The following is a 26,500-nucleotide window of genomic DNA, read 5'->3' as shown; positions in this document are numbered from 1 at the left end:
ACATTTGTGGCCCACACACAGATTATTTCATACTTTCCTTCAGAGCACTTAGAAAAGTTAAAAGGAGTTATTGTTTTTGATTAATGCCATTTTGGGGCAGTTTCAAGAAGAAGAAGAAGAAAAAAAGGAGTTCCAAAACGTAGCCCTGCATAAATTCTTCTACATTAAAAACTCTGCAAGTTCCACTGCACAAAAAGACATGGGGAACTGCCCTGGGTTTCTTTTAAGGTGGTCTCCTAAAACTGAACTTTATTAAACTTTGTTTGCATGAACTCGTGCGGAATAGCGATCAGCTATCAATCAGGAAAGGAGAAGCTGCAAGCAGGGCTGGGGAGCAACGGCGCACAGATGGGCGTTCTAAGGGCCGCCTGTCATCTTTTGATTAAGAAAAGGAAATGATTTCACTAAAAAGATATTCCCTCTTGTGTTGTTTTGTTTTAACTGAGTTTGTACTTTCCACCGAACTGGACATATTTATTGAGGCTCATAAGTTACTTCACGGTTACCAACATCACTGCAATCTCAACAAACTATTTTTTTCCTTGCCAAGGATCTAAATATCATAACTATAAAATATCTTAAAACATTCTCCATACTGTAAACATCTTAGCTACAAAGCTTTGAGTGTAAACAGTATGATGCATCAGAATGGTTTTAAGCGCTGTTATAAAAACTGCTCTTAAAAACTAAACAAAAATGTAAAGCTTCCATCTGTTTTATGATTTTTCCACTGCTGAACGGCTGCTGTGTGCCAGTTCACTGAACCATGGCTTGCTAAAGAGATTGCTGGGGTCACAGATTGAAAAAACAAAGAGCACGGCTTTAATGGTGGGATTTTTTTTTCTCAAGTCTTCCTGACATGGCTGGAGCAGAATTAAATGCACGGCAGCAGAAGAACGGCAACATAAACCACACACGGGGCCTGTTGCAAGAGGAGCCCTCTCTCTGTGCCAGGCGCGCCTCTGACGGAGGATGTTGTTTCGGCAATTCTCTTAGTTTCTTTGGTGATCTTTTACCTGCAAACTCACCAAGCTCTTACTTCCTCACAGAATTTTCTTTTTGGCCCCAAATGTACAAGTTAAAAATAGACAGTAAATTCCATACTAAGAGAAAGCGTTCAGGCTTAGTTTTGTGTACCTGCACAGGTAGGAGACAGTGATAATTTACAGCCTGCCTTTTTTTTTTTCCTTCCTTCTGCTCATGCCCCTGAGCAGGTGAAAGACGTCTCAAAGGGAGGGGGCTAAAAGGGGGTGCTCTTGTGCTGCCCAGATGAATAAGCGCTGGACGGGGAACCAAGGAGCCCTGTTGCTGGACTCGGCGCAGTTTCCCATCTGGGTCGTGGCTGGTTGCCCCTCTGACACCCTTGTCTTGTGCCCTGAGATCGTTTTGGGGGGAAAACTGCCAGTGTGACCACCACAGTTGGAAGTCCTGGGCAGGCTACCTGGCTTCTGCTCCCCAAGAAGTGCAGTGGCTGGATTGAGGGGCTGCTCTGACTCCCTCCCCGCCCCCATCCGCAGAGGCTCAGAGTGAGGTTAAAAGGCGGAGCCAGGCCCTGAGCCAGCGGGGAGGCGGGCCACCTTCCCTGCGCCCACTGCTCCCCTTAGAGAGCAGTGCTCCTAGAGCTGGGCTGGGGGCTGGTGGGCAGCCTGCCAGAGGCCAGGGCAGGCTTAGCTGGGAGCCTACCTGCCATCCCTTAGGTGAAGAATGCACACTGGACCTCCTGCATGGGGTCCCTCTGCTCGCCCCTGGGGTACACTCCCGAGTTGGGCATCACACTCAGCTGGGAAGAAGCAGGCTGGAACCACCAGGCAAGTCCACCCACAGCCTCCACACCCACAAGGGTGCCGCCCTCAGCTGCAGTGGCCTACCAGCCTCTGGGTGGCTGCCGCCCTCCCCACCCCAGGGCAGTAGCACCCCTTCCTGTTACCCTACCATGCCAAGGTCTTCCAGTGCACTGCCCAACAGGGCTGCCCTCACTTTGAGGAGAAGGCGGCCTCTTTAAGAGGGCTCGAGGCCCATGGCAGGCAAAGGGGTTCCCGGGTTCCGGGAAGGCCTGTCATGGGTGAGCAGAACTCAGCTGGGGGCGAGCCCAGGCGCACTGGGAGGCGAACACCGTGGGGACCCAGGCGTGAGTCCCTCTTCTCCCTCACTCCTATTGAGCACACAATTCCCATCAGCATCTCCCGCCTGCCCCTCTCCCACTGACCACCAGGGAGAGACGCCTCGGATGGGGGGTCCATGGCTAGCCTCAGCCCCGCAGGCTGTTTTGGGGGCTCCCCCTCACCAGGGCATCCAGTGCCCACTGAGACCCAGGCGTCGCTGCGTGGCCGGTGTCCTGGCGGCCAGGAGCTGCAGTCACCCCCGAAGGGCACCTGGCCGCGGGCCCATCGGCAGGCTGGCACGACTCTGCGCACGTTCCAAATTTAAATCTGGGACGCTCTCCCCTCTCTTCACTGCCCCAGAAGAACACGGGGGAGGCATCTGCATGGAAACAGCTGTCGCCCGAGAGGAGGCGGCAAGGCGGCTCCCTGCGAATACCCCGCCAGAGCCACACATCAGCCAGGGTTACTTAGCTACGGAGCTGCGCAGCCGGGGAGGGGAGCGAGGGAGGGGAGCGCGGGCACCTCAGCCCAGGGGGCTGTGCACACACACGCCACGGGCCAGCGGCACCACTGCACCGCGGGCAGGGCCAAGCGTGCCCGAGAGCACACAGCTCCTAAATAACAGTACAGTGACCCCAAACGCAACAATAAACCATGAGAACTAAACTAATGTTTACCATGTCTCCCCTTAGGCCAGTCCAAATCCAAATCCTCCCAACAACCCCATGAAATGTCCTATGTACTATCCTCATACACACAAGAGGAAATTGAGGCACCAGAAGGTCAAAGGAATCCTCCAAGGCTGTATGATCAGGACGTGATAATGAGGGTTCAATCTCTGGTGATCTGACCCCATCCTCTGAACCACCATGCCACACTGTCTACCATCACCACCATCCTCTCATCGTCATCATTGTCATCATCATCATCATCATCAGAACTATCATCATCAGTGGAAAAGAGCAGTTAACACTTAACAGAGCTCTTATTGGGAGCCTAGCATAGGGCTAAGCTCGGTAATTTCTGTGCATTATTATATCTCATTCCCTTTACACATTTTATCCCCTTTATGCAAATAAGAAGAAACTGAGGCTCAGAGAGGTTATACAATGACCTGAAGGTCACACAGTGTGCAGCTGCAGAGCCTAGGACAAACCCATCAGCTGCGTAGCCTTGTCTCTGTGATCTCTGAGCACATGACCTGCCCTGGGCTACAGGCCATCTCTCCAGCCAGAGTCAAGGATAGAACCTTGGAAGAGGACAGGGGGACAGGCACTGGTGTGTCCCACCCAGTAAAGCACTAGAGATACTGCTCTGGGTTAGCTGTTGTTGCCAAACCTTGTGGACTTCTCACTGAGGCTAAGCTTGATTATAATGAGGGTTTATCCTAAGTCCAGCAGAGGGAGGCTGGCCAGAAACAGCCTGGCTGCAGGGGTGGCCAAGCCAAAATCTCCAGTTGATGCAGACGCTGACAGTGGTGGGAGCTACTGCAAACACTGACCATATTTAGGAGAAGTTGGAGATGGAAGACGCCAGCCATCGAGCTCAGCAACCCAAAGCAGTCAGCCTGGCTGGGGGCTCTACCCCAGTCTGCCCTCAGGGTGGTCCAAGTTCAAAGAGTAGGAAAAGAGACTCAAGGGAAAAGGAGAACCTGAAGGAGTAACAAACTGGCCACCATCAAGAAATTCTGAGGTTTCCAGGGGACAAGCCTCCGAGAACAAGGCACGATCCAGGGGACACAGCCCATGAGGAGGCTGGAAACTGGCAAAGCCAATGGCTACCCTTCCCTAAATCTCACCGCTCAAGTAAGGAAGACATAAGAAATGCTAGCAGGTCAGGCTGCACTTTCTTCGAACTAATCACTACTGAAGTTTGGGGTGAGCTATTTTGAAAGCAGCCCACACAGCATAACCACACGCCGTCATCAGCTGCCGTCCTCAAATGCAATTTCATTCATAATTGAATATGAAAAAGCCACTACCTTAAAATAACATCAGGGGTCACATCTGATCGCTCCAGCCTGGGCCCAGGAGCTTTGGCCCCTGCTGACCTCTCCAAGATGGTCTCCACTGCATCCCTGATACACACCCCACGCTCCAGTCCCAGGGTCCACCTTCGGTCTCCCAGACACTCTTCCTTCTTTCCAACCGCCTCTGCTAATCCCACTCTGTCTTCTAGGCATGCCTTTCTTCCTTCTCTCTGCTTCTCCAAATGCCAGCTGTAGCCAAAGACCAGCCTGAGCACCATCTCTTCCAAGAAGGCTGCCACAGACTGAGCCTGACATGCCCTTCCCTGGCCTCTGAATTTCTATAGCAATTGTTTTTACCATCCTCTGACAGTGCATCATGTACTGCCCTGTGTCATCTCTTCTCTTGCTCTCCAAGCATCATTCTCATTCTAAATGTTGGTACCTCACTCATTCATTCATTCTTTCAGTCATTCAGTCAGCAAAAGCTTCCTGAGCACCTACTATGTGCCAAGCATTGGAGAAACAGTAGTGCACAGTGAGACGTGGACCCAGCCCTCCTGGAGGGCATCTTCTAAAATGAACAGATGATAAATGCACCAATAAATAAGCAACAGATTTTTCCAACTGGCCCTCCTTACACCCATACGTGGAGCCAAAACCAGCATAGAACACGTGGCCTCTGCTCAGTACGTGCTAATCCGTCTACAGTTCTGGGCAGGGCTGCCTGCCCCCTTGTCCATGCAGAACTCCTCCTGAGTATGGATATAGGAGAGACTTGGTGGGGATGGTCAGAGCTGGGCCAGCATCACCACCTGATGGTCTTTGGCCAAAATTCTCCTGCCCCACCCCATTGTTCTTAGCAGCTGCTGGGCAGCAGCACCCGGAGGGGATCCAGGTAGGACCCCGATCAGGGCATAAGCCTTTATCCTGCACCAGGGGTTCTTTTTGTTCCACGGAACCCTCTGCCAGTCAAGTGAAAACCACGGACCCTTTACTAAGTCCACACCGTACTGTGTATTATTTAATAAATATATCACACCCACATCAACAGGTCCCCACAAGAATAACATTTTTTCTGAATTTCAAATGAAGCTCACAGACCCCTGGTTAAGAACCCCTGCTCTACATCCAGGTGGTTAACAGACAGGCAGAAATGCTCTACAGGCCACAGTTTGGGCCTGTAGACTACTAGGTCTACAGCTAGGCAGATTGTACCCATGAGCAACATTGGATCAGGGAGCTGTGCACGAAGTGGTGACTGCAGCCCCTAACATGTGTTGGCCGAGGAAAGAATGGACAGCCCAAGAGGACAGGAGCCGAGAGGTGCATCAGTGGCTGGGAAGAGGGCCAGGTGGTGGGGCAAGGACAGGCCCACACCATGAGTTCAGGTGACCAGACACCCTCAGCACTAACTCAGCTATTGATGAACACACATCTAGTGCAAGGCCAGGTTCTGCTGTTCAGAGGGGTGGGGCCTCCTGAAGCTCCCAGACCATGGGGGTTGGGGAGGGAAGGGAGGTGGAGAGGCTGCACCTGTGAGACAGGAAAGACTGGTGCCAGCTGGAGGAGCCGCAGGAGCAGCAGCTTCCATTATTAAGGTGTAAGATGCAGTGAAGTCCCTTACATGCATTATTATGTTATTTAATGTCCCAAGAGGAAACAAAGGTCCTGAGTGGTGAAGTGACTTGCCCACGATCAGTGTGGCAGAGACAACCAGGCCCTGAGGCTACTCTTCTTCCACCCTGTGCCAAATCCTCCATGCTCAGATTCCATCTGCTTCCATCATGGCTTCCTCATTTAGTCCTCCTCAGCTCCCACTCACCCCACTCTCCCCCAGAGACTATATGGAGATCTCTAAAAGCTGGTCACTGGGCTAACACCCTTGGAATTTTTGTCATGAATAACAATGTCACCTTGACCAGGCCGGTTTCCATAGCCCAATCTGAAGGTGAGAAGACAGAGGCTTGGAGAGGAGACAAAACCGCTCCATGATGGGTGGTGTAGCCCATCTAGACATCCTAACCTGATGTCATTGCAGTTTATCCCAATCCTGGACTGGGCCAAGACACAGGTGTTCTTGGGAGTCTTCCTTTCCTCATCTGAGAAGCAGGAAGTGATACTCGCCCACCACAGAGAAATTTGATTAGCATTCCAAAGGAGAAAAATAAGGTTCAGGAGTTAGTAAATCCATTGATTGCCTTTTGGAGTATTCAACAAATAGGTTCTTTCAAACATCTTTCTCCTTCCATCCTCAAGAATAGCACAAACCTGGGTCCAATTTGGATGCCATTATAGATCATCAAACTTTCAGAATTATGACTCTTTCTACATAAAAGGAAAAGAATGTTCTGGAACCCCAAGCACTCACTTCCCATTGGCTAACCTGCTTCTTTTTCTGGTTGCTACCATGCTCAACTGGGTGGCACTCTCATCTATTGAAAGCTGTGGGCCTGTCACCAATCACATCCATCAATAATCAGCAAATTAGCAGCCTGCTTATGCAGACATTTCTATTTTCAACCTGAAGGGCGGTTTGGGGGTTTCTTTTAAATTTAACTATCCTAATTAAGGATTCATAGCACACCAAAAGAGTGATTTTTTTTAAAAAAAACATCTTTGCAGAAAAGGAATATCAGCAAAAATAATCACTATTCCAGGCTCAACAATGAGTCCCTAATGAGGACAGCAGTCATCAGTTAAATAAACATATCATTAGGGAGAGAATAGATGTGTCAACACAGACACAGTCCACTAATTTGTGGGGTGGTTTATCTGGGGTTAGTCTCAGTGGGATCTGGCTGGCAGGTAGGTGATCCCAGGCCATAGTCACCTTTCACAGGTAGGGCTCAGGATGTGAGGAAGCTCAGGTCAGGTGGTGACCTACTGGTCTGACAATGGGACAGTGTCTAAGGAATCAGACCTGCAGTAGTAAGCAGTATTCCAAACAGGAAGGGTGCAGGAAACCCTGGACAGAGATGCACCAGGCATGAAGATGAAGAACAGGATTCTCTTAACCAGAGGCCCCACAGCCATATTCGTCTCAGGGGCCAAACTCCTACCTGGATGCCCAGAGTGGGCACAAGTTCTCCACCAAGCTCTCCTCAATGGCAGAACCACAAGGGATGCTTCTTTTGAGAGAAAAAAAGGACAGAATCGAGTGGTGGGCCATTGGAATTTCCAGATTTCTTTCTGTCTGGGACCCACAGTCCTCTGGAGATGATATCAGGGCTCCAGCTGAGGAGAAGAGGCCTCTCTACCAGGGACTCATTGATCATTCAAGCAGACTCACTTTCGACAAATATTTATAGAGGGCTTCCCACATATCACATATCATACTAGATGCTAAGATTCAGCAAGGAGCTGTACTTGGCCCTTTTCCTCATGGGACTTTAATTTATGGGAAGGGGAGAAACAATAAGCAAATAAATAATTAGGATAATTACAGATTATGATAAAGTGTCAAGAGGTATATATAAGCTGAGTGAGAAATAGCAAGCCATTAAGAAAGGCTGGTGTTCTATAGAGAGGTCAAGCAAGGCCTTCCCAAGGAGGGGGACATTTGAACCAAGGCCTGGAAAAGGAGAAGAATCCAGGATATAAAGGGGGGGTGGCATCCTTGGCAAAGGAGCAGGAAGGGCAAGTGGTGAAGTGGGGACAGCAACTAAGGGTGCACGTGTACATCCACAGAGGTGTGTGCATACACCCTTCCCAGGGAATTAGGTCTCTGAGAAGGAGGGGCTGGGTTTCCTGGGTGTGACAGCTTCTGAGAGGATGTGGTCATCTGAAGGTGACAACTTCTAAGAGGAGCAGAAGAGAAGAGCAGGACCAGAGGATTTGTAATGGTGGGAGGAGAAAGACCCCAGATGGCTTCTATTTTCTCAATGAAGACAAGGTTGCCAGTGGCAGGGAGAGCAAAGAGGGGGATGGAATGACTATTTTAGGGAGCAAGCCCTAGAGGAAGTTGGCAGATACATGGCATGCTGGGTGCCAACTTGATGTTTGTAATGGTGAATCAGCCCAACTGTGATTTTCTACATCAAAGTTCAGGTGCCAGGAACTGGAATGGAAAAGGTGAATATTCGAGTTCATTTAGGACTGGAGTTTTGTTGGATATGCATGATGGAGGAAACAGAGGCCAGAGAACTGAGGAAGGATGCAAGGAAGTAATTAAAATAATGGGCCATGAATTAACTCTTAGCTGGATGAAGAGGAGTAGGAAGACAAGGCAGGGTGAAGGACAGTGAAGAAGCAGTGGGGCCAACACACAAAGACCCAGCTTTCTCAAAGAGGCAACCCTTCAGGGGTATGAAATGGAAGGTACCTGGCCACCTGCCTCCATGACTTTCTGATCACAAAGAACCCAAGCCACCCATGGCCACATCTTGAGGGCCAGTGAGGTCATGGTTGTTCCATAGACACAATCTCAGAGAGCCTGGGTGGCAGAGTGGGAGAGCACTCAAGTTTACCATCTGGAAATGGGTTAATTTTCAAAATCCCTTTGGCCTAGAACCATGCCTCCCGATTCCCAGCTCCAAAGCCAATGGTCTGGTGAGCCTCTCAGATTCTCCCTCAACCCAGAAAACTTCAAGGTTCTGTTCTCCCAGAGTAAAGCAGACGAAAAGCTAAAATCTTCCCCCTAGCCAGCCTGTGTCCACAAAATCCAGTGTGCAAGGCAGTGACCACTCAAGGATGGGTTTTCTGACCCAGTTCTGCCACTGATTGTCCAAGCTGTTTACACCACTGACTTTATTTTAATATAAGACCATTCATTGACCACAAACATATACATGATCAAACTTGGTACAATTAATATTTAACACATGGGCATCTACCACCCCCTGGCATTGTGATAAATAACACATGCAATACATTACTCAACTTTTATCCAACTCAGAAAAATTAGTAATGGGAATGGTGGCAGTGGTGGTAGTAGTTGTAACAGAACCAAAGCAGTATTTATTGAATGCCTACTACATACCAGCCAAGAGAAGAACTTACAAATAGAGCATCTAAGTCATGAGATTACAAAATAGCAACAAAAATTATTTTTCAATATCTTAGTCTGCTCTGCTCAATCCATATTTTCCAAAAGCCAAGGACAAAAGCCCAATAATACCCAAATCAATTCTGATTCTTCTTCAGAAATTTGGAAGAGAGAGTATCTATCCCAAGGGTAGACCAGTAAGTTAAGTAATGCCCCAAAGCAAAATATCCTGTCAGAGGGATAAATCTCCATAAAAAAGTGTCTATTTTCATGGAGCTATTGACATGACTCTAAGAACTTAGAGCAGCACCAAACAGCGCAGTCGCATGCTTCCAGGAAGAGGGACCTGATAAAACTGACTGCATCCCTGGGCTTTCCAAGGTCTGTTCATAAGTCAGTGCCAACAAGTACTTTGAAGGGCCATGAAAGAGGTGCTCTCTTAAATGTAACTTAATCACCACTTGTACAGGATTTCCTAACATTACTGGGTCTCAGGCCCTGTACAAAACACATCTCTACTAACGTTGCTCACTTTGAGTTTCTGTCTATAAGCACATATTCTGTAGAATAGGCTTGAAATAGCTTCTCCCCACCTCCCATCCCCTGACCCCCACCTCCAAAATTCCTACTCAGCATATTTTTACTCAAAGGGCAAAGTTGGCCTAGGATTATGCGTGTTCCCTGCGCAAAGGATATGTTTTCAGCAAGCAGAACCGCATTCCTATGAAGCACAAACGTCCCCTGTAAGCTGATTGCGCCAATCCTTTCACGCCGTTCTCAATGGGGCTCTGTTCTGCTCATTTGCAGTTATGCAGCCTGTGTTCTCAGATGTGGCATAGGACAGGTGTTTGTCTATGGAGAGGCCGGGGAGGGACCCTGACCTGGCCCTTCTGATGGCTGAGGTGCCTCTCGCATAAAGCTGCTTCTGAGAGCTGCCCTCCTGGATAGACCAACCTTTTCAAAGCAAACCCTCAAGTAGGTTCCATTGTAATGAGATCCAGAAGGACTCCCTTTACACAAGGGCAGCACTCTCTATAATCCTAATTCTCGTTTCACACTCTGGTAATCGCCAAAAGTTCTATTGCTTGTGGGGGAGGGCTGGAGAAGTAGGAAGCATGGAGAGGAGAGAGAGGAATTAAGAAGAACAAAATCGGGAAACGGACTTGGCCCAGTGGTTAGGGCGTCCGTCTACCACATGGGAGGTCCGCAGTTCAAACCCCGGGCCTCCTTGACCCGTGTGGGGCTGGCCCATGCGCAGTGCTGATGCGTGCAGGGAGTGCCCTGCCACGCAGGGGTGTCCCCCGCTCCCCACGCGCAGGGAGCACGCCCCATAGGGAGAGCCTCGCAGCGCGAGGGAGAGTGCAGCCTGCCCAGGAATGGCGCCGCCCACACGTCCCGTGCTGCTGACGACAACAGAAGCGGACAAAGAAAAAAGAAACAAGACGCAGCAAATAGACACAGAGAACAGACAACTGGGGGAGGGGGGAATTAAATAAATAAATAAATCTTTAAAAAAAAAAAAAAAGAGGAACAAAATCAAAGCATCCAATTATTTCTAAGGACCTCTTAGGTGGTTGGTGGTTCCTAATATTAAAAGGCCCCCAAATTAGATCCAAAGTACCCCCAAAACACCTAGCGAGGCTGACTTTAACAGTAATGGGAAAATCCAAAGACAACTATTCTTTAAAACTACGGTCATGCAATGATTTTTAAGGGAAGATTATTCTTGTCCTCTCCAGCCTATATTGGGTGCAGCAAATATCTTGCTTCTATAGGGTGGAATTGCCAGATTAGACCTTTATTTCTGAAAAACACATATGGTACAAATAACTCTTTGCATTACAAACACTTCCAAGGGAACTTGGGGGATTAGTTAAGGCTAGGTGGACAGCACCATTTACTGAATAAGTGACTATTGATAGCCAAGTCCTCCCCAGTAGTCACTGCTCAAGATCCCCACAGAGCTCTGCGGGCAGAGCCCGCCATCTCCTAAAAGCACATGCATGTGTGCACATCTGGGGCCTCGTGGGGGCCCAGGAGGCTGTGGCATGCTGCCCCCCAGCACCTCAGCTACACCAAAGTCTCAGCTTGTTTCCCCATGATTCCTTTTCTCCTCTGACTTCTCCAGGCACAGCAGTCACTGGGCTGAGCGGAAGCCTCTCTGCATTCTCTGGGGAGTTCTGCAGGGCCAGGCATGCAGAAGGTGCTGAACTGCTCCCGAATAAACCAGTATTTGAGGGCTGATCATCATAATGACGACCATGCAGGGCTTCCACTCTGGGCCAGGCCCTGTGCTAAGCACTTTACATGCATGGTGTCATTTCCTTCCCACCATGCCAATCAAGCAAGCTGCATTGCCATCCTCACCTCAGAGAGGAGGAAATGGGCTCAGGAAATTTATGACTTGTCCGTTCCGGGAGTGGTAGTCAGGGAGCCTGACGGACCTTGCCCGTTCCCAACCCTGACAGTCAGATTCCACATTCACGGTGGAAGCTGGGCCCTCCACGCTGAGGAAGGTCACTGGGTTACGTAAACCCTTCCTCCACCCTTAAACATCATCGCGTTCCCTAATCTCACTCCCCAGAGTACAAACAAATTGCCCAAGGGATAAAAATTCCACAGCTTATGCTGCAGAGGTGGTAGAGATGGAGACTAGAAGCCTGGAGATGCAAGAGCATGCTCTGAGGAGAACTGAAACCAAGCTTGCTTCACGGGGGGCCATTTAGACCAGAACATAAAGAAATCAAAAGCAACAAACGCCACGAAAGCTGCCACCCAAACTCGGGGCACGTGGCCGTTTCATGCAGGTTTTCCAAAACTTCCAAACAAAGCCCGCCAAGGGGGCTCGGGGAATAATTACGGCATGCAAATGTCATGTGATTTTTGTCACTGATCTTTTAACATGCATAGCCGGGTTCATGTGTCTCCAATTCAAAATCTAAAATTGAAGACTTATGTGGAGATAATTATAAGTGAAAATCAAACGCAGCCCTGGAACACACCCCACACTCCTCATAAAACAACTGCTCGCCGAGAAGCGCCTGGATGCCCAGGGGAAGACACACTGGCACGGGGCCGTGCTGGCCAGGGGAGCGGAGGGCTCAGGTCAGACCTAACCATCAGGCCTGGGTCTTCTCCTGTTTGGCGTCAATCCCGGAGACCTCAGCTTGAGTTCTATGCCAGGGAGGAGACATGTTCTTCTTGCATTAATTTCAACAATACAAGCTTTAAGAGAAGGCTGCCAGTGAACAGGAGACTAAAGTTGCATAAGAAAAAAGGCTTGTAAAAACCTCTCCCATTAAAAACAAAAAAGGATGTCCTTAAAGGGCCATTTCCCAGCAGAGTCCTGCTCTTCTCGGAGTCAAAGTCCCAAGCTTTGCAAAGATGGAGACACTCCCCCATGTCTCCGGCCGCTGTCTCGTCCGTGGAGAACACTCACCCACGCACAGCCCTCTCCTCAGAAAGTTGCCAGGGACCAAATTTAAGAAGAAGCCAAAGGGATGTGCCAGGCTTTAGGGAGTCTCTAGGGCAGGGGTTTTTAACAAGGGGTCTACGAGCTTGAATTGAAATTCAAAACAGCATTATTCTTATGGGGACGTGTTAGAGCTGGCATGATACATTCATTAAATAATACAAGGTATAGTGTGAACTTAGTAAGGGATCCATGGTTTTCACCTGACTGGCAAAGGGGTCCATGGAACAAAAAGGATTAAGAACCCCTGCCCTAGGGAGACACGTTTCCATAAGCAACGGGTGCACCACTGTGCAAGGAGCTCTGGCCTCGACTCTCAGCCCCGAATCCACTTCCTTCTGCACTTCTGTCCCTGTACTGCTGCGGCTGCAAAACCAGAGCTCACGCTTCCCCACCAACTGTCCCAGGGTGGAACCCAAAAGCCCTGGCCCTCCTCTGCTCAGGAGAGCAGCCGTGCAGGTCCCGGGCTGGACAGCGGGAATGTGCTAGCCGTAGCCGGGCTGCCCTCCTAGCCCAGCCTCTTCAAAGAGGTTGCTATTTCTGAGCTTTGCCTGTTTGCCTCGAGCATGGCAAGAGGTTACCATCTGACCTAAGCACTATTAAATCTTTTTAAAGTTTAATCTTCAGGGGATTTCAACTGTAAATAAAGAACACTCCACATGTAAAAAATAAACTTACACTCATGACTTCATGTGTGACCCCGAGTTCAATTTCTGTTTGTGATTTAGCAGAAAGGAGACGAGGTATGGCGCGTGCAGTCTCAGCATGTGAGTGGGCTTGCTGGACACACTGCGGAAGCACAGCGGAGAGAGGCCGGCCTCTCAACTCACAGCTGAGGAAGGCAGTACCCACCAGCCTTCAGCGACAGCCTGATGCCACAGCCCCCACTAGCCAAGTGAGGAGGCCTGAGAAGGCACATCTGAGCACTTTGACAGCATCCCCACCAAAAACCCTCGCCTCCAAGGCTGCGGTCACTCTCTTCAGATTAGAAGACGCGAGCCCTGACATCAGAGTAAATGTCTTTGGGAGGTTCCCCAGCCCTAGGAGCTGATGTGGAAGAATCGAGAACAGGGGCATTCAGTGAATAACTTTTGGCAGATGTGGTCCCTTCCCTGGGCCTCCTTTCCTGGCATACAACAAAAGGTTTTGGCTGGGTTTTTCCTCAGGAGACTTTCCCCTGTGACATTATCTGTCTCCAGGAAGGTCTGAAAGAAGAGAAGGAATTTTATGGGAAAGACACAGGACATAGAACAGGAGGAAGATGTCCTGACTTGTTTGGAGAGTGCAGTAAACAGGGAATGGCCACCTTGCATTAGTGAATGAATCTCTCACTAGAATACAAGGGCAGGGCACTCTGGGGTTGAGAAATTTTCCCTGTATAAATAAGCTCAAAATACAATACATGGAAAGATGGGTGAGGGAATGTGGGTGAATGTGTAGATGAGTGAGTGATGGGTAAATAAGGGGAAAGAGGGATGGACAGAAGATGAATGGACAGATGGATGGATGCAAGTTCAATAGGTAAGAGATAGGTAGATAAAGTGAGAGAAGTGGGTGAACAGAGAATTGGAGGGTTGAATGAAGGGACGGAAGGAAAAGGGGATGGGCAGGTGGAAAAATGGAAGAACGGATGGGTTGGAGCACTGAAACCCTCAACGGGAAGGTGAATGCGACAAGAACCAGCAAGGCCACCTCCGGTTAAGGCCGAGACCACCTTGGTTGGTGCCCCAACTATGGAAAGGAGGACAGCCTCCCAACCCAAGAACCCTGCCATATGGCCTTGATTCAAGAAAAAGCGCTCTGCCCAGCCCCAATCAAGCATGGGCAGAGATAGTATGCTTTTTTTAAAAAAATAGAAATGAATTATTCAGATTTCTAAATTCAGAAGCATACCAAATCTAAAATGGCACACTGTTTTCCTCTCTCTCTGCATACACTTAGAAATATTCTTTAATTTCTTTAAAAGAGTAAAATTATTGATTGTGGGTAAATTAGCAACTCAAGAAAGATCCAGAGGGCAACCTGGAGATGGGAGGTGTTACTGGATTAGAGCTAAGTGCCCAAGAAGAGTGGGGAGTCTGTGTAGAAGACCATGGAAAGGGGAAAATAGGGGTGAAGGGCTGGGGAGGGGGGTGCCTGGGGAAGAGGAGGCGTTTCTGCAATGCTGGAGCTAAGCAGAGAGAGGAAATCCTCACCAGCATCAGTCCGCAAGCATCTGAATGTGGGAACTTCACTGGCTCAGCTCAACCCAGGAGAGGAGGCCACAGGGCTCCTCTAGAGACTCCCCAGCTCAGGTGGGTGGGCAGTGGGTCTGGCTTATGAGGAGCATTACAGAGGCTTGGCCCTGGGCTCAGGAAGGACTGGTGCCTCCAGGGCCCTGGGCTCCCAACTTTGTTTCTCCTGACTGGATCTTTAAATTGTTCCCTGGAGGACCCAGGCAGTTCTGAAGTCAGCAGGCCTTTGCAGAGCCCTCCCATTCGCACCCAGCTCTTTCCATGCAGCATTCCCATGAAGCCATGGGAGGTGGGCAAGAGGCAAACCAGAGTGGCCTCCATGAAGCCAATGAGCCACCTGCTGGCACTTTAGCCCTGGGCCTTGACTTGTATTTCTGCAGGCATTGGGAGGTTACCATCTGTTAATGAGTCAGGGGCTCAGATGGGATGAGGGGCTGTGTATGAAGGGACAGTGAGAGGCTCATGGCCTTCACAGGAGTTGGGCAATAGAAAGTTCCAGAACCTTGGTGTTAGCTCCCAAACATTGATTGTTCCTCCTATAAAGCCAGCATATATGAGATAGAGCAGGAAGGGAATTTCAGGAAAAAGGTGGCTCCTTATGAAAAACTACTGGCCCTTCTTGTGGGCTTAGCCAAAGCCAGAGTTTAAAGGAACTCCCAGAAGTAAGTGTGGGATACATGCAGCCGCTGCCCAGAAGGAGCCTACAAAGCCCCTGAGGTAGCAAGTCAAAGTCCAGTGAAAACCAAAGTCTCTGGAAAAGGACAGAAAAGTAGGATGCAAGCCTTCTCAACCAGAAATTTCACATCTAGGACAAGCCAGAATAAAGAAAAAAAGATCTTTTTTGTACAAAGATGCTCATCATAGTATTTTTATATTAAAAAACTATTGGAAAGACTTGACTGTCAATAATAAAGGAATTGTGAAGTAAATTAGGGCATACCCATTCAACAGAAAACAGCCGTTATTAAGAGAGATGGTTGTAAACCATATGGGAACTTAGCAAAGTACAAATCACATAATGCAGCAGGCAAGGAAGGAAAAATATCAATGTGATTATTACAATTATATGCAGTGAAAAATGTAAAGTAAAAGGTGGAGATAAAAAAGGAAGTTCATCAAAACGTTCACACGTGGTTTGTTTCAGATAGTGGGAATTATGGGGTGCTGTGGTGGAGTTCTCCCCCATTGCCTCGGCTTTCTAAATTCCTGGTACTGAATGAAGAATTCTTTTCCATTTTTAAGCATAAACGTGGAGAGGAGAGTTGTAGTACAAACCCCATCTTTTCTCAACATTCAAAGACTGAACTGAGAGAGGGAGGTCAGCCTGGTGGTGGGTGGATTAGGAGGATAGAGGGCGCTCGAGGGGCACAGACAATTAAACTCAACAGCCAGGCGCTGGTGGAAGGAGCTCCAAGACTGACATGCTGCAGGCCGATTTCCTTCCATCACACTGATTAGGTACAGAACGTGGGACCTCAAAGCCAGGCCCAAGTGGAGGACGACACAGTGTGACCCATTGGTCCATGTCGCTAGAAAGAAGGCCCAGGAGGACAGGGTCATTTCTCTGTCCATTACTATACTCCCAGCATGTGATGCACCGCAGGCACTTAGTGCATCCTTGGAGGATTCATTGAATTATACCTGCAGTCTCCAATGACATGACCAGTACACAGTAGGCCTTCACTTAGTGCATTCTCGGAGGATTCATTGAATTATACCTGCAGTCTCCAATGACATGACTAGCACTCAGTAGACTTTCACTCAGTGCATCCTTGGAAGGATTCATTGGATTACACCTGCAGTCTTCAATGACATGACCAGCACACAGTAGACCTTCACTCAGCACATACTTGGAAGAATTCATTGAATTACACCTGCAGTCACCAATGACATGACCAGCACACAGTAGGCCTTTACTCAGCACATCCTTGGAAGGATTCATTGAATTACACCTGCAGTCTCCAATGACATGACCAGCACACAGTAGGCCTTCACTTAGTGCATTCTTGGAGGGTTCATTGAATTATACCTGCAGTCTCCAATGACATGACTAGCACTCAGTAGACTTTCACTCAGTGCATCCTTGAAAGGATTCATTGGATTACACCTGCAGTCTCCAATGACATGACCAGCACACAGTAGGCCTTCACTCAATGTATCCTTGGAAGGATTTGTTGAATTACACCTGCAGTCTCCATTGACATGACCAGCACACACAGGAGGTCTTCAACAGCTATTTCCCAAACTGCATTAAAGGCCCCGATTCTGCCTGGGGCTCCAAATGGAGGAGAGATCAGTGTGTCTTTCTATGTATTAAATTCATTTGAGACCCAATTTGGGTCACTCTGGTCGGGGAGGGGAGCACTTTTATTCGTCCCTGGGCCCCAATTTTTCCAATACTGTGCACACGCCATGCCGCTGCATCCATGCAGCCCGTCCAAGCTGCCCTCGGCCAGGGGGCCCCACGGGCTCCACAGGCTCAGTTGCCCACTGCTAGGCTCTCTGCTCCTCCCCACCTCCAGCTCCTCATTCTGGTGGGTCCTGGCCCTCAGGGGGCTGTATGTTTTTGCCTGGGAACTAATGAATAAAGAAGATTTAATGAATTCAGAAAGTATAACTTGCTCAGGCGAAGTGCATTACTTGAATTCTCTGAGAAAGACCAAAAACGTTCCTTATGATAAAGCCCAAAGACTTTGATTAAAATTGACTAAAAAGAGTCCACTATACTTCTATTTAAAAATGAGAAGCCACTAATTCAGTTTAATCCAAAGATTAAACATGATTAAAATTTCTGAAAGTTACCTCGATTTAAGAGAAAATAAACAGCAGTGGCCATCAAAATATTGAGAGTGATTGGGGAATGACTTCTGGTGTTTAATCAATGTTATTTTTTTTATCTACCAATTTTTTTTCCTCAAGTCAGCTTCTAACACTAAACTACATTTCATCAAGGTTGCTGAAATGTTTAGAAAGGAACAGATGTCAGTATGGGACTGCCAGTAACACTGATGGGAGTCAGTAATTTTTTTCCTGCCCAACAGCAAAAGGGTGAAAAATTGTCCAGACTGTACAGTAATGCAAGATTCACTGAAACATTAATGGCTATAAAAAGTAAGAGTATACAAAGCTAGGTTCATTTTTTTTCCAAAATATCACTAAGGGCAGCGCTTGTTTTTTAATTGGTGAGAAATTCAATTGCAAACTGAAAGGTCTCTGTACTTTTAAACCCTTAAATAGACACACAAATACAGCTGATGATATTGATTAATGTTTATTAGCTGGTTCCAAATATACTTGCATCTTAGTCAATTCTGCCATTTAATAATTTTGCTAAATCTCAAAAACGGAGATGCAATCCTGCCTTTAAGAGGCAGCCCTGCTAGTTATTTACAGATTGTAACATTTACATAAGAGTTTGGCTTAACAAGAGATATAAATATAGATAAAACTCTTAGGACTTCATTCTTTAAACTGCCCTCTAAAAATCTGCCCTGCAATTTGCAAACTGAATTTTGTGCAGACTATTCTTGGAAGCCTTTGTGAATTAGGGAGAACTAACTCAAAGCAAGGGCTGGCTAATCACAATTTTGCAAATTGTACGTAGCAATCATCCTCACATTGTGAAATTCAGATCTATAAAATGCTGATGTTTTAAAGTTGAAAAATAAATTAGCTCACTAGAACTATTTTGCAAAAAAAAATCAGTCTGAGGCCTTACAACTAAATTATTTGTTTAAAAAAATTAAAAGATAGTCACATTGATAGCAAATAATAAATAAAGGCAGAATATCATTCCAGCGTCTTCCTGCTACAATCCTCCTATAATGGAAGAGTGCTCCCCTGCGCCCTCAACTTCCCAGCGTCTCCTATAAATACTCACCTGCCTGTAGCACAGAGATTCTCTGACTTCCCAGAATACACGTGTGGCCATGCCGGGACTTCTATTTTAAATGCCTCTAGTGTATTTGTCTACGATCTGGAAAACGCTCTCCGGCAGAGAAGGGATTAGTCAACATTTTCTTTGATATGTCATCTATTCACTTGGTAAAGCAGATTCACGTCTGTCCAACCAAGGAAGTTGGCAGTTAGCACTTATTTGCTAAAACGGATGACTTTTGGGTTACAAAAACTATAATAATGCCAAATATGAAAAAGAAGAAGGCGCTGCATCGGTCCCCAATTCCAGTGTGTTTAAAAATGGAGTTGCCCTGGGTGAAAAAAGCTGACCTCATAGGAGAAGTCTGCTTGCCACCAGAGAATAGAAGGCAAGGGACCAAGAGCTGTGGGTTTCATTCACAGGAAATTTTCCATACATCGTCACCCTAAGAGAGGAGATAAGTACACATGCCGCACACATGTGCACATGCATGCAAACACACAGGTGTGCACACACACATGCACTTGCACACACACACACACAAGCACCCAGTTTCCTTCTGTCAGTCCCAATGCCCCATACAGCAGCTTGCAAACACTCAGAGGTGAGCACAGAGGCTCAAGCCCATCCAAATCCTGTTTTCCCAAATTCCAAGGCCACAGTCTTTGGTTGTAGAACTGTGCAATATTTTTCAAAGGCCTGAAAGAAGCCCCGATTTTAAGACTCTAATTCTGTTGCAAAGGCAACTGCACACCCCAGCCATGGTCTCCACCATTTCATTCGCTCTTTTTAGACCAACATCTGGCTTGTTCCTTCCTTTTTCTTGGATATCATACCAGCCCAAATCAGGGCAAGTGACACCTGACTTGATTATTACCCAACTCCATGCACTGTAAGCACAGTTCTGGGCACACTGTAGGCACTCAATCAAACCTCACACAGTGTTTGGATCAGCCTCCATTAGCCCAAGGCATCCTAAGCGGAGCATGCAAATACGTATTTTACTATTAAAAACTGACCACGATGCCTTGGGAAAGAATAAGCTGAGGGGGTCCCCATGTGTCAGTGGCCATCCTCGTGGTCCTTACCTCAAGCTCTCTGTCGCTCAGCCTGCAGTCAAGGCATTTTGGGTAACATTGCTCCAGAAAGCAAATATTTATATTAGAAAATACCATCGAGATATGATCCCCATTCGAGTGTTTTCTATAGGTAGCTGTTAGAAACAAGAAGAGAAATTGCCTCCTAAGTGGCAAAGAGGGAAAACAAGATGTGTGGGTGTCACGGAAGAATTGATGAAATGCCTTTAAGCTATTACCTTTCTGCTCTTCATTCTGAGTGTTGACTCAACACTCGTAAACCCTCGGATGGCAGTGGTCATGTGGACAAGCCACCTGGCCCTCCAAGGGGAACGCCTAGACCCCCTCCAGCAGATGGGTGGGCAAAGGATTTTCTCCACACTCATGGCCAGCAGCCCAGGAGAGAGCTGCATTCAAAAGCACAGCCATAAGCCTCCCAGAGCCTACCCTGGTGGGCATGAGGCAGGGGCCAGAGGCACCCAGTCCTTGGGCCATCGAGGCCATCTGCACATACAGCCACAGGTGCAAGACCAGATGCTGGGCCTGAAGGGATATGTCACTGCATACATCTTCCCTGAACTCAAGGTCCTCACTGACCCAGGAGAGGAAATGGCTTCATACATGGTCGATAAGTTATGGACCTACAGACTCTCAGAGCTTCTGGCACCTCCAACATAATGGGGCTAACCCTCTTCCTATAAAGGTGGGCAAGGGGGGGGGTCTTCCCCAGAACCTGCCTCCTGCCCAGCTCAGGCTTTGCCTGAGGTGCAGTGCTTTCCCATAGATTGCATCCCTGGCCCTGTGCCCTCAAGCCCCCAGGATCTCCAAAGCCAGGACCACCTCTTAGATGCCAGAGTGGGACAAGGAGGTTGGCATCCCACCTGGACCAAGAAGAGCCACCCCAGGGTGCAGTGCAGGATTCTGAGGCTTGCACAGGCCAGAAGGTAAACAATTTATTCTCTGCATAAGCACTCAGGCCAGGCCCCAATGACCACTTCTGGGCCTTCAATACATGCCCAAAACATCTGGGGGAGAAAAATGTCTCACATGGAATGGGGAGCAAGGCACCCTGGAGAGTAAGAGGATGATGAAGCCTCACACAGTCAATGCCCAACGTAAGTAAAGAACTCTTAAAAATTTATGAGGAGGGCAGCAGACTTGGTCCAGTGGTTAGGGCTTCCATCTACCACATGGGAGGTCCACAGCTCAAACCCTAGATCTCCTTGACCCGTGGGAGCTGGCCCATGCACAGCGCTGATGCACACAAGGAGTGTCCTGCCACGCAGGGGTGTCCCCCACGTAGGGAAGCCCCATGCACAAGAAGTGCGCCCCGTAAGGAGAGCCACCCAGCATGAAAGGAAGTTCAGCCTGCCCAAAAATGGTGCCGCATACACGGAGAACTGGCACAACAAGATGACACAACAAAAAGAAACACAGATTCCCACGCTGCTGACAACAACAGAAGCAGACAAAGAAGACGCAGCAAATAGACACAGAGAACAGACAACCGGGGTGGGCTGGGGAGGGGAGAGAAATAAATAAATAAATAAATCTTTTTTTTTTAAATCTATGAGGAAAAAATAGAGAAAAGGTGGGGAGGCGGGAATGAAGAAGCAGTTTATAGAAGATATTCAAGTGGCCAATGCACATAGGAGAAGATAGTTGCACTATTAATGAGGGAAATAAAATCAAAGATACAAGTTTTTTGCCATCATTTGGTAAACATTTGAAAGAGCAATAATATTCAGTATTGGTGACATTTTGGGAAGTGAATACTTTTCATCCAATATTGGTAGACATGTATGTAAATGGGTACAGCATGATTTTGAGGGGAATTTGGCAATAGTTATTAAAGAATTAAATACACATACCTACTTACCAAGCAACCTTACCACCAGAAATCGGTCCTACAGAAATACTCAAAAACGTTCACCGGCACATGTATGCAGTATGTCCACTGTAGCATTTGTTTGTCTAATGTAGAAGGGAAAATGAAAACTGCTTTAAAGTCTATCAGTAGGGAAGCAGACTTGGCCCAGTGGTTAGGGCGTCCGTCTACCACGTGGGAGGTCTGCGGTTCAAACCCTGGGCCTCCTTGATCCGAGTAGAGCTGGCCCATGCACAGTGCTGATGTGCACAAGGAATACCGTGCCATGCAGGGGTGTCCCCCACATAGGGGAGACCCACGCACAAGGAGTGCGCCCCGTAAGGAGAGCCGCCCAGAGTGAAAGAAAGTGCAGCCTGCCCAAGAATGGTGCTGCACACACAGAGAGCTGACACAACAAGATGACACAACAAAAAGAAACACAGATTTCCGTGCCACTGACAACAGAAGCGGACAAAGAAGACACAGCAAATAGACACAGAGAACAGACAACTGGGATGGAGGGGGTGGGGGGAAGGGGAGATAAATAAAAAAATAAATCTTTTTTTTAAAAAAAGTCTATCAGTAGCATGGGCTTTCATAAATGTAGGTACATCATACCACAGAGAAGTATCCAGCAGTTTAAAATATTGTGCTCTTTCCAGGTGTCACAGTTTGAGATTATTTTATGACTCCCAAAAAGAGATACGTTGTAAACTAATGTATTCCTCTGGGTGTGATACCCTTTGATTGCATTAAATTCAGTTGCAGGGCCATGGATTAGATCACTTGTGAAGATCACTTTAGGGCTTTTGATTTGACCAGGTCAGTAAGGCTGAGTCCCCACCTCCTTGCTGGGTCTGATATAAGCAGACTCACAAGGACAGACAGACACAGGAAGAGCGAGCTCTGCCATTGTTGGTCCTGCCATGTGACAGAAAGAAGAAGGCTCAAACAGCTGAGGCCCCGAGGAAAGATGAGCCATTTGCCTGATAGCTTACAGCTGACATTGGGAGGAAAGCAGACTAGACTGGTTTAGGAGACCCAGAAAAAAAACAAGCCCTATGCCAGGAGAGAGAGGACTCCGGGATCGCTTCGTCAGGAAGCCCTAAGAGGCTGGGCCCACGGAACTCAAGAGGAAAGGGGGAGCCTGGAGGGCAAGGCTGAAACCTGGGCAGAGATTGGCGGCAATCTTGCTTTACCACATGGCAACTGCCAGGATCCACAGTAGCTGACGGCAGTGAGAAAGCATGTCTGATGGGGTCTCAATATGGACTTTTCATGGCCTTGGAGATATCAGCTTTTACCTCAAGTAAATACCCTTTAGAAAAGCCAACAGATTTCTGGTACTTTGCATTGGCAGCCCTTTGGCAAACTAAAACACTAGGTAACCTGATGTTTTTGTCTACAAACTATATTGCTAGTCAAAAAAAATTTTTTAAAAGCAATTCCCAGAACAACATGTATAGTCGAGTCCAATCAGGCAGAAGAAAATACCTAAACCAGTGTGAGATTTTATTTATTTCTATGTGAATTCACCATCTATATAGTATAAACATAGAATAAACAGTCTGGCAAGGCACACGCCAAAACTCATAGCAGGGGATGTCTCCAGAGAAGACAGATGATTAAGGGTGGAATTGAAAGGGAGCTTCTGGGGTCCACGTGACATACCTCTGTACTGTCTCCATCACCACTGAGCTCACAGAATCCTTGTAACTAATCAAGAACAACTGCACTACAAAGCAGCCTTCAGGCTGCCCCTCTGCCTCCAGAACGAAGACCAAGATCCTTCACTGGCCCTCAAGACCCTTCCCATCAGATCCCTGATGACCTTCTCAAACCAGACCAGGCTCCAAAGGGCCCAGAGTCCTTCATCTTCCTCCCCTTTCTTCCCGCTGCTTGCAAAAATCTGACTCAGCCTTCAAGCCCACTTTCTCCAGGAAGGCTTCCTGGACCACTTCAGTCCCCAGAGATCTTTCCTGGTTCTTGGATCCTGCTCTGACCTTCTACAACTTTTTGTGACTCACCACTGTCTAAGGTGACTCACACTGGACCCTACGCAGCCCAAGAGAAGGCCACATCCCATCAGTCTTCCCTTCAATGTAGGCCCATCGATCACCCACCGTGTGCTGCACCCCATTCTAGGTGCTGAAAACAGGGCAGAAAGCAAAAGGCACAAGCTCCTGCCCTCAGGGAGCCAATAGTCTAGTAAAGGAGTAAGCAAGTAATAAGAGAAACTAGATCAAAGTGCCAAAGGGATACAAGCACAAAGTAAAAAATAGAAAACAGCAGCAGGAGGAGGAATCTTTTGGGACTGAGTGAGCCCAGAAGGCTCCTTTGAAGAGACATCATTTGAAGAAAGACCTGCAGGTAAAGAACCAGGTAAGCACTGACAGGAAAGGTGGGGCAGGTGGGGTTGTCCCCGTCCTCCCCGTGGTTCAGTGGCCAGAGCTGGGTACATTGCAGGAGCTCAGGGACTGTCTGTCTGAACCAACCAATGTGCAAACAACCCATCCAGCAAAACCCAGCCAGCAGCACAACACCCAGAGGAAGGACAGGGCTCAGGATAGTCACAGCAAAGCAGGACACCCATCTTGGGCCTACCCCTTGCCTCACTCTCCCAGACCCATGGCTCCTTTCAGACCAAGACAGGCAATGCCGACCACCTACCCACACCCTATCTGTGTCCCCAGGAGGGAGAAAGGGCCCCTGAGGTCCCTGGGAGCCTGTATTGGAACCAGGACCTGAAGCACCATCACCTGCTTTTTGCACAGGCCCAAAGTCAAAGCTACTTAGGTCAAGAACAAAAGGTAACCCTGAAAGTATGAGTCCAACAGCTGAATTCTGCCTCCCAGAGCCCCGAAGTCACCCTAGGCCTGTGAGTCTCTGAGCCCACGGTGCTGCCCTTTCCTAAAGAGCAAACAGCAGGGAGGAGGGCAGTGGAGCATGCAGCTTTCCTTGAGGCCCCTCAAGGTCCACGGCAACTGGCAGAGGGCACCTGAAAGCAGAACTACTGCCAATCCCTCTGATCAGGCCTAGGGTCACTGGGACCAGGGCCTCAGCAGGCATGGCTCAGGGGATGGTTGGAACATGCAACCTAGCTCAACAATGGCACCCAAGCCACATGGTCCAAACGAAAACAAAATTCTTGAGGGGACCTCAGGGTGCACCTTTTGATTGAGTCTGCTGCCCTTCCACAGAGGGCCAGAAGGCCTCAAGTGCTTCACTCTAATATCCTCTGCACAGCAGGGGTCAAGGCCCTCTGCAAACCTGCAGCCAGACAAGACAATGTGGAACTGCCCCCCCTCCATAAGCAAAGTAAGCATGCACTTAGGACACCAGCAAAGCAGAGCCACCAAAAAAATGAGAATGTTTGAATCAAATCATAGGGACTGATATTCCAACAGAGCATCAGAGTGGTCACCATGGAAAACTCAACCCTCTGTTAGACTTCCTCACACAGATGTCCTGGCTGAGGGACTTGCTCTCACAGATGTCCTGGATGGGAGACCTCCTCACATGGATGTCCTCATTGAAGGACCTCCTCACACGGATGTCCTGGATAGGGGACCTCCTCACATGGATGTCCTCATTGAAGGACCTCCTCACACAGACGTCCTGGATGGGGGACCTCCTCACATGGATGTCCTGGATGGGAGACCTCCTCACATGGATGTCCTCATTGAAGGACCTCCTCACACAGACGTCCTGGATGGGGGACCTCCTCACATGGATGTCCTGGATGGGAGACCTCCTCACATGGATGTCCTCATTGAAGGACTTCCTCACACAGATGTCCTCATGGAAAGGCTTCCTCACACAGATATCAAGTCTAGTACTGTTTGTTATTCTCAAATTCACATACTGGGGATTAAGGGGAAGCCTCCTCCTTCTTAGTGTTTAGGCCTCTAGGATCTTTAGTTGGCCCCATGAGAAAGCCTTTGGGTCAGGACACTCAAATTTCAACACTCCAAGCTGAGGACTCTTGTGATGCTATCTGGGCTGGGGATCCCCAGGAACCACTGCTGGATGGGCAGCCCCAGGATGACAGGCAGAGAGATCACCACTCTAGTCACATCTGTATTCCTCATAGCCCTGGTTTCTGGCAGAGCTTCTGGACCCCAAAGACTTGGGGAGGGCATGGGGTGAGAGTAAGTGTGGGAGGAGTGGGGAGCAGAGCCTCCAATTTTCTCTCAGAGAAGGGAGCATCCACAGAGGGTGAGAAATGGGCAGGTTTCTCCCAAGCTCCTGAGAAACAGGTTGTATGGGACCAGGCTTGGGCTCCTGCCCTGCCCTGGCCAAGCAGAAAACACAGAGGGAGAGGGGGGTGGGGCAGGAGTCCGGAGGAGAGGTCAGTCACCTCTGGTAGATTTCCACAGGGTCCCTCTTACCTTCTTGAAGTCATTAGGCACCAGCAGGAGGCCCAGGCAGGGCTAACAACCAGAGGAGGGTAGACCAGAAAGCCCATTGTACAAACACCTAGATTAGCAATCACCTCAGAAGTAAGTCCCACGCTTATATGTGGGTCCTGGGGACTGGAGAGACTCTGCCACTGCTTCAGGGCAGTATCTCAAAGGAACTGGTCTCTTCTTTCCATGGGAAGAAGGAAAGTCTGAAAGGGTGGCTGTCCTCATCGTGGGGACTGCAGAAGCCCCAGCCCTGTAAACAGGCAGGTTGGGTGCTACTGTCTCCATTTCCCAACAGAGGAAACTGAATCCCTGTAAAGGAGAGTGGCTTCCCAGGTCACACAGGCATTAATGGAGGCAGTATTGTGCCTCCTAGGCAGCCCAAGACTGGCACCCAAGCCACACTGAGTTACACAGCTCGAGAATACTCCCTGTACCCCTAAAAGAAGGGAATCCATTCCCTAGCCAGGAACAGCTGGGAATGGTCCACAGGCACCTTTCTGCAGGCCCTTT

The 26,500-nt window shown here is 48.4% G+C and overlaps 1 protein-coding gene across 25 annotated transcripts in view; it reads right to left on the bottom strand.

Moving 5' to 3' along the window:
- Nucleotides 1–26,500, bottom strand: part of ZNF536 (zinc finger protein 536) — a 418,028-nt gene that overhangs the window by 314,631 nt on the left and 76,897 nt on the right. Inside the window, exon 1 of one of the 25 annotated variants that reach the window (XM_058280096.1) lies at nucleotides 4,084–4,376. The exons of 21 other annotated variants lie outside the window; for them this stretch is intronic. The gene's annotated coding sequence lies outside the window, so the exon portion shown is untranslated. Of the gene's footprint in view, nucleotides 1–4,083; nucleotides 4,377–26,500 lie in introns of those variants that run through there. 3 more of the 25 variants (XM_058280092.1, XM_058280093.1, XM_071209192.1) reach the window with 3 other exon arrangements.

The sequence above is a fragment of the Dasypus novemcinctus genome, chromosome 18, assembly GCF_030445035.2.
Source record: "Dasypus novemcinctus isolate mDasNov1 chromosome 18, mDasNov1.1.hap2, whole genome shotgun sequence".
Taxonomy (NCBI): domain Eukaryota; kingdom Metazoa; phylum Chordata; class Mammalia; order Cingulata; family Dasypodidae; genus Dasypus; species Dasypus novemcinctus.
This window is presented reverse-complemented; position numbering and strand designations above follow the sequence as displayed.